This window comes from Loxodonta africana, chromosome X (assembly GCF_030014295.1).
Source record: "Loxodonta africana isolate mLoxAfr1 chromosome X, mLoxAfr1.hap2, whole genome shotgun sequence".
Taxonomy (NCBI): Eukaryota; Metazoa; Chordata; class Mammalia; order Proboscidea; family Elephantidae; genus Loxodonta; species Loxodonta africana.
In genome coordinates, this window is record NC_087369.1 from 47315851 (window position 1) to 47324880 (window position 9030).

General features: G+C 39.6%; 1 long non-coding RNA gene across 1 annotated transcript; it reads left to right on the top strand.

The window, feature by feature from the left end:
* The first annotated feature begins 700 nt into the window (after positions 1-700).
* On the top strand, positions 701-7553 carry LOC135228903 (uncharacterized). Its single transcript, XR_010319762.1, has 2 exons — positions 701-6372; positions 7319-7553. It is a non-coding gene; the product is annotated as an uncharacterized LOC135228903 (long non-coding RNA).
* Positions 7554-9030: the final 1477 nt, after the last annotated feature.

The window sequence follows — 9030 nt, forward strand, 5'->3', positions numbered from 1 at the left end:
AATATTGTTACCTGATTAGGGTCCGTGCCCTGGAGCACTCGAGCCAATGAAACATACTCCAAGTCAGAAAGAGTGAGAAAGTTTATTAAGGAGATGTATTTTTTTTTTATACATCACTGACTCATAGTTAGTGGGTCGCTATGAGTCAGAATTGACTCGACGGCACTGGGTTTTGTTTTTGTTTTATACATCACCGGGGACCCAGCAGCAACACAGGCTGTCTCTATGGAGTCCCAAAGAGCAGTTTTACATTAGAGCTTATGTAGAATCTTACAAGGGTTACAAGTGTCTTTGTAGCTCCCTGCCAGACATTTCTTTATTAGGCTAAAGATATACATATCCGATACCTGGGCTTCAACTTTCCTGTGGGGGTTGTAGCCACAGGTAGTCCGGACAGAACAAAAGGTTATTTGCATCAGTTTTAAAGCAAAGAACAAAGTCATTAACATTTGGTCAAAACAAAGTCATTAACAGAGGTATGTGAAGGGGGCAGGAAGAGGAAGAACAACTTATAGGTTTATTACGGCCTTAGTTATGTTAAGCTCTCAGTTGCCCGTTTTGAAAAAGGAGAAAACATGCTGGGGAGTATTGGGGTCACAATATCTAGCAAGACTTCCCCTTGCCCCGGTAGGACACAGCCCGCATCAGATTTAAGGGACACTTAATAAATAAATAAACATTTATTTTTACTACGGGATTTTTTTTTTTTTTTTTTTACGGGATAGCTTCCACCACCTGTCAGTTTGTCGTACTGTGGTGGCTTACGTGTTGCTATAATGCTGGAAGCTATGCCACCAGTATTTCAAATACTAGCAAGGTCACCCATGGCGGACAGGTTTCAGAGGTGCATACAGACTAACAAGAAGGGCCTGGTGATCTACTTCTGAAAATTAGCCAATAAAAACCCTATGGATCACAACAGAATACTGTCCAATATAGTGCTGAGAGATGAGCCCCTAGGTTGGAAGGCACTCAAAATACACAGTGGCCACAACAATGGACTCCAGCATACCAATGATCTTGAAAATGACACAGGGCCAGGCAGTGTTTCATTCTGTTGTACATGGGGTTGCCATGAGTGGGGGCCGACTCAACCACAACTAACAGCAACTGGATAGCCTACCATGTGGGGAAAAAGGATATAAAGCGTGGGCTGACAGACAATGGGCTCCAAGGGAGACAACCAGAGAAGATAGCCTAAGGCTGTCCTTCCCACACAACTGCTTCAGCACTCCCTGTTGAAAAACTGAAGTCCACTTTCTATGTCCATGCAAGGTCACAGGCTTAATCAGCCCTGTTGCATTTCAAGGTGAGGGAGCCCTATCAGGTCCAACAACATCTACCACTCCCTGCCCTGGCTGACTCATCTAGAGCCTGCCCCGTTCCCTCCTGTTATTAGTTTCCTGTGGCTGTTGTAACAGATCACCACAAACTCAGTGACTTATAACAACATGGATTTATTCTCTTATACTTCTGGAGGTCAGAAGTCCTAAAATCAAGGAGTTGGCAGGGCTATGTTCCTTCTGGAGACTCTAGGGGAGAATATGTTTCCTTGACTTTTCCAGCTTCTAGAGGCTGCATGCATTCCTTGGCTCATGGTTGCCTTCTTCCCCCTTCAAAGTCAGCAGCATAGCATCTTCCAATCTGTCTCTCTGATCTCTGCTTTCGTTGTCACATCTCCTCTCTGACTCTGACTCTCCTACCTGCCTTTTATAAGAACCTTGTGATTATATTGGGCCCACTCAGATAATCCAAGATTTTTAGCTAAATCACAGCCTCAAAGTTCCTTTTGCCATGTGAGATAACATATTCACAGGTTCCAGGGATTAAGATACAGACATCTTTGGGGGGCCATTATTCGGCCTACTACACCTTTTCACCACAACAGCCCAGCCACTGGAGATAAGAAGCAGGAGAACATGGCAAAGGAGGTACTGGGTTGCATTAGACACCATGGCTCTCTCTAGCATGTGCTGTGATAAAATGAGGTAGACCAGAACAACCTAAAGATAAAATTTCCTCAGACAAATTTGGAGCAGCTCTGAATTTGCCTTGCCCTGCTCAGCTGACTGGACAGTGAGGTTGGGGTGGGGCAGAGGTTGCCCTTAAACCAGGTCATATTACCTCGCTCCACAAAATGGATGGCCAACAAGGAAAGTCACCATTTCCATGCATATGCCCATTTCCATCCTGCCCATCTCCTGCTCCTCAGCCTTGCTCCTGTTTCTAGCTCTGTTTCTAACCTGGAGACTTGCCCGCTGACCTAAGTTTCCAATCATTGGCCCCATTGGTCATTGAATCAGGCTCACCTTCTGGCTCTTCCTCCTTCAGTAGAAATCTATGTATCATCTTTGGTCCCCTAGCTGCCAACCACTATACCTCAAGGAGGTGGACGTTGCTCAGGGAAAAGGGCCCGGAAATATTCCCCACCGTTCTTCCCTTGTTCTCCCTGGCCCCTCACCCACAGCCATTCTGACCAGAAATGTGCGATACACACACAATAGAATATGGGTCACTGTGAGCTCAACTTTGTGAAAAACTGTGAGGTGTTCCCCCCGCCCCGGCCCTACTATCTCAAAAAATGTTTAAAAGTTTGGTTCATTCAGATATAATTTGTCAAGATCCTAGAATTTACGGGAAAATGATGATTTGCAGTGATGAGATAGGCTATTTAAAATTCAGGGCTGCCCCAGAATTTCCAAAACATACGATCGACATCTGGAAAACATCTGCACGAATGGTGTGGCTGCCACAGATAACAGAGAATTGGAAATTTTAAGAATGATACTGAGAGTTCCTGGGTCCTAAGAACATCAGGATAAAGCAAAAGAATGCCAAAAACACCCCAGGGCTACCGACAAGGAGGGACCCTGCCCTAGAGCCAATGCCTGATTTGGACTTCTAGCCTCCACAACTGTGAGACAATAAATTCCTGTTCTTTAAAGCCACCCACTTGTGGTATTCTTGTTATGACAACAGTAGGAAACTAGACAAGCATGAATGCTAGAGATTCTTACATGGCCAAGTATCATTTCCCACTAATGCCGCATGTCTATTTCCTTGCTTTTCTTTGTGTTCCAATTTGTGGCTCCAGAGGTACTGCATGGTGGCTAAGGAACACTAGGAAACACTAAACAACTCATATTACTTCTAAATGTATGTATGTGCATGATATCTATGTACATACATAAACATATGTATGCAGGAAGCACGATATTAGTTCTTTACATTGGAACCCAGATAAACATTGAACATTAATAATGCAAAAATACATGTATTTGTAAAAAGGTTTAATAATATTCACTTAAATCTTCAAAAAGCTAAATAAATAATTTTGACTGTGGCATCATGATTGGAGGAAGAGTGATTAACAACCTGTGATATACAAATGACACCACCTTGCTTGCTGAAAGTGAAGAGGACTTGAATCACTTACTGATGAAGATCAAAGACTACAGCCTTCAGTATGGATTACACCTCAACATAAAGAAAACAAAAATCCTCACAACTGGACCAATAAGCAACATCATGATAAATGAGGAAGAAATTGAAGTTGTCGATGATTTCATTCTACTTGGACCAGCAGTTAATCACCATGGAAGCAGCAGTCAAGAAATCAAACAATGTATTGCACTGGGCAAACCTGCTGCAAACAGCCACTTGAAAGTTTTAAAAAGCAAAGATGTCACTTTGAGGACTAAAGTGCGCCTGACCCAAGCCATAATCTTTTCAATTATCTCATATGCATTTGAAAGATGGACAATGAAAAAAGAAGACAGAAGATTTGATGCACTGGAATTGTGGTATTGGCAAAGAATGATGACTATACTGTGGACTGCCAGAAGAACAAACAAATCGGTTTTAGAAGAAATATAACCAGAATGTTTCTTACAAGCAAAGATGGTGAGACTTTGTTTTGCTTAGCTTAGACATGTCAGCAGGAAAGACCAGTTGCTAGAAAAGGACATCATAGTTGGTAAGGTGGAAAGTCAGCAAAGGCAAGAGAGGCCCTCAGTGAGATAGACTGGCAAAGTGGCCGGAACAATGGACTGAAACATAGCAATGGTCATGAAGATGGCTCAGGACTGGGCAACGTTTCCTTCTGTTATACATAAGGTCCTCATGAGTTGGAGCGAACTCCATTGCAACTAACAACAATAACAACAATATTGGTTCATTAATTGTAACAAATCTACCACACTGATGCAAGATGTTAATAATAGGAAAACGAGAGTGCAGGTGGGAAAGAGGATACATGGAAACGCTCTGCACTACCTGCTCAAATTTCTGTAAGCCTAAAACTGCTCTAGAAAATAAGGTCTGTTAGTTTGAACAAACAAGCCATAATGAGAATGAATAATAATCGTGATCAGCCTCATTCATGGATTCACAGGGTACAAGACAACCAACACCCTCCCTTAGTGAGATTCCTGTGTTGATTTTGCATTAGTAATCAGGTTCAGCTTCTCCCTTAAAGAAGTAGCAGAGAGGATTTTATAATAATTCCCTAAGCATGGGGGTGAGGGTGGGAGTGGGTGGTGCGATGAGGCACACCCTAATGAAACAGAAAACTTGAGAGCTGCTTTAGTAGAATAGAGTTTCAGAGCTGAAAAGGGCAGGCAGGGTGGAGACACAATTAGTCGAAGAACAAAGTTCAGTCCAAACCTTATGCTTATTCCTGGCCAGCTACCAAGTCCCTAGCCTTGGCATTCTGAACTTTAATATTTTATAAATTGGTCCCAAACTGAAGAGAGAAGGTCTCTTCCGTTGGGGTCGGAAAATAGTGTCGCCCAATTGGGCTGGTGTTAAGAATTTTAGGAGGAGCAGCCCCTTCTCTGTCCCTCTCTGGTGGTGGGAAAGAAAGAGCGAACTCCTCAAGGAGGGACTCCTTGCTACCTACCTGCAGACTTTAGGTTTGGTTTGGCCTGTCTAGCACTAGCTATCTCCTGGTTGACATTTAACTTTAGCCGTGGTGGAACTTTCTATAAAAGCACTGGTTTCCTCACGTTTGTAGAAGTGGGGGAAAGCTTGCCAAACTTACCCTTGGCAAAGTTCTGGATTATTATTTGCTTCTTGAATTTGTTTTGATATGAACAGGTTCCCACAGGCAGGACCACCCTTAGATCTCAGCAAGAGGGACCCGTGCCCAGACCCCGCGTTTCAGAGTGTTCCACATGTAACACACACAAAAACACATTTATGAATAAAGACATGGGCACCTCTTGTCTCAGGATCAGCTATTCAGCATGATGCGTGACCCTTAACATCCGCTTCCATGACTGACAGTGTTCACTTCTCCACAGGCCTAGGCCTATGTCCTCCAGACAAAAGGTGACTACGACCAAACGATGGGAAGATTTGTGGGTTGTCCTGAGAAAGATGCCAGAGACAGACAATGCTACAGCGTTCAAGGAGGTTTTGAGGGACTGAAGTGCTTTGATAAGAGAAAAGACAACATTATGGAACTCCTTCCTCTCAGGTCACATGAATATAAGCGGTTCTCCTAGTGGTTCTGAGTGTCCATTTTCTTGTTTCTCTTAGAATTTCAATTCATGGTTCTGGAGGTATTCATGAATTAGAGTGATATTTGCAATGTGGCAACTAAGGAATATTCAGCAATATTAAACAATTCATACTACTCCTGATTTGGTATATGTGTAGGCCTGGGGCTAATATGTATGTCATGTGATACCAGTTCTTTATGTTGTTTTACTCTTAGATAAATAGTTAATAACTAATTACATTTTCAAAAGTATATTTAAAATGTCAGCTTTATCTTCAGAATTTGGTGTTCATGGATTATATTTGCCATTTAATTTTAAAGCATATTTTTGAATATTTTAGAAGAAAACATTTTAAAAAATTTATTTAATTTTGTCACTGTTGTTGTTGAGAATATACACAGCAGAACATACACCAATTCAACAATTTCTACATGTACAATTCAGTGATACTGATTACACTCTTTGAGCTGTGCAACCATTTTCATCCTCCTTTTCCAAATTGTTCCTTCCACGTTAACATAAACTCACTGCCCTGTAAGTTTCCTATCGAATCTTTTGCGTTGCTGTTGTCAGTTTGATCTTAAAAGGGCATAATGTTAAAAACAGACTTTTTTTTTTACTAATGAAGCTAAACTATTGTTTTGTTTAAAGAAGATGAAGAAAAATATTTTTGAAACGTATAAAAAATAATTAAAGATTTTGAATTTTACTATCTGCTTTAGGAAACCCCAGCGATATAGTGGTTAAGTGCTACAGCTGCTAACCAAGAGATCGGCAGTTCAAATCCACCAGGCACTCCTGGGAAACTCTGTGGGGCATTTCCGCTCTGTCCTATAGGGTCCTGTGAGTCGGAGTCGACTCGACGGCGGTGGGTTTGGTTTTTTTTGGGTTTATCTGCTTTAATTTAAATTTGGATATATATTAAAAAATGTTCACAATTTTAGTGCAATTACATCTTATTTTATAATCCCTTAGATAATTATTGTCAGTAGAACACAAATTACGTGAAAGTTTTGATTATAGCAGCTTAATTTGTGATTTTACAAATTAAAGGCAATCAAATACATTTATGGAATATGCAGATATTCTGTATACACACATATATAGATATACACTAATGTATGTATTATATATGTCTTTATTACTCATTCAAACTCACAGGACACACAGGAATAAACAACTAATTTCAGTCATCTTTGATATTTTACTATAAAAAGTCATAGCTTTACATATACATTTATCAATTTTGTCATCATGGAGGTGTATTGGTCAAGATAGGAGAATAGAATGTATTTTCTTGAATAGTTAGTTTGATTGATAACTTTAAAGTCCTTAGACATATGGTGTAGGGGTTTCCTTTTGTACCCTTGTTCTGGACAGCTTAGGGTTGCCAGACTTAGCAAATAAAAACACAGGACTCCCAGTTACATTTGGATTTCAAATAAATAATGAATACATTTTTTAGTATAAGTATATTCCACACATATTTGGGATATACTTATAATAAAAAATTATTTGTTGTTTATTTGAAATTCAGATTTATTGGGTGTTCTCTACTTTATCTGGCAACCGGACTAGAACTCCATAAAGATAATAAAAAATTATTTGTTGTTTATTTGAAATTCAGATTTATTGGGTGTTCTCTACTTTATCTGGCAACCAGACTAGAACTCCATAAAGATAAGTAGCAGACTTGCTTATTGCCCACCCTACTATGCTGTGAATTCTTACTGTAATTTAATTTTATGTAACCTGCTAAACATTTTTCATTGTGAAATAACAAACAGAAATATGCTTTATATTTACCTGTTCAGTTTAACAAAGGCTTACAAAGTGAACATTCATCTCAACAACATCCAGGTCAAGAAATAGAACATTGGCCATACCCTTGAAGCCCCCAGGAGTCCCTCCTGATCAGGTGTCTCTCCTTCTTCCCTCTAGAAATAATCCCTAACCCGACTTTTAGAGTAACAATTCCTTTGCTTTTCTTTATAGTATTACCATTCATGTATGCATTCTAAAACAATATGGTTTCGCTTTGCCTGTGCTTGAACTTTAGAGAAATAAAATATATGCACACATTTTTAAATTTATTTTATTTTAAAATTTTTGACTAAGCACTATTTATTGTCTCATGTAGCTCTAGTTTGTTCATTTTCATAGCTGTGTAGTATTCCATGGTATGCCTATAACATAACTTCTTTATTCATTCTGTTGTTGATGGACAGTTGGGTTGTTTCCAGTTTGGAGCCCTTATGAACAATGTCATCATGAGTGTTTTTTTTTAATAATTTTTATTGTGCTTTAAGTGAAAGTTTACAAATCAAGTCAGTCTGTCACATATAAGCTTATATACACCTTACTCTATGCTGCCACTTATTCTCCCCGTAATGAGTCAGTCTGCTCCCTCCTTCCAGTCTCTCCTTTCGTGACGATTTTGCCAGTTTCTAACCCTCTCTACCCTCCTATCTCCCCTCCAGACAGGAGATGCCAACACAGTCTCAAGTGTCCACCTGATACAAGTAGCTCACTCTTCGTCAGTATATCTTTCCAACGCATTGTCCAGTCCCTTCCATGTCTGATGAGTTGTCTTCGGGAATGGTTCCTGTCCTGGGCCAACAGAAGGTTTGGGGACCGTGACCGCTGGGATTCCTCTAGTCTCAGTCAGACCATTAAGTCTGGTCTTTTTGTGAGAATTTGGGGTCTACATCCCACTGATCTCTTGCTCCCTCAGGGGTATGAGTGTTTTTTAAAAATAATTTTTGCAGGTATGAACGAGAAAAGAAATCAACAAATTGCTAGTGCCTTGGAGACTTACGTCCCTTTCTTCTGAGATCTCATACTTACGTAGAAATATTTCTTTCTTTTTTTTCAAACACAACATAATACTTTTATTAAATACCTGACATACATGTATAATCCTTTTTCCTACATTTTTTGGCTGGAAATTATCTGAATGGTTCTTCATATGACAACAGTTTATAATATCCTTTTCTATTGAGACAATAGAAAGATAATTCAGTCTTTTTTTTTTTCCCCAGTATGGTTGACTGATTCAACAATTTCTGCATAAATTTTTCCATGACAGCTGGTTACATTCTTCATATTGTGTCAACATTCTCATTATTTCCATTCTGGCTGCTCCTTTTCCAGTGGCTTAGTTTCCCTGCCCCCACCCACCTTCTTGTCTTTAGAATAACTGCTGACCCTTTGGTCTCATATAGATGATTTTTTTAAAGGAGGGCAGTACTCATAGGTACCATGACTGTTTTTGCACGTGTGTCCTAATGCACTTATGTAAGGATTTTGCTAGGGATACTCTAGGTTTTGGATAAGCTAAATATGGAGATTTAATCAACACCTAAATAGAATGCATTGCATATATTGGAAGTTTGTGCTTAAAGAGACATATGAATGACAACAAAAATGAAGAATACTAGTTTCCTTCTTACCTAGTTCAATGAAAAAGTCATTGTTAAATATAAACTAGAAAACAATGTCATTTCTAGGTACATGTGAGGATGTA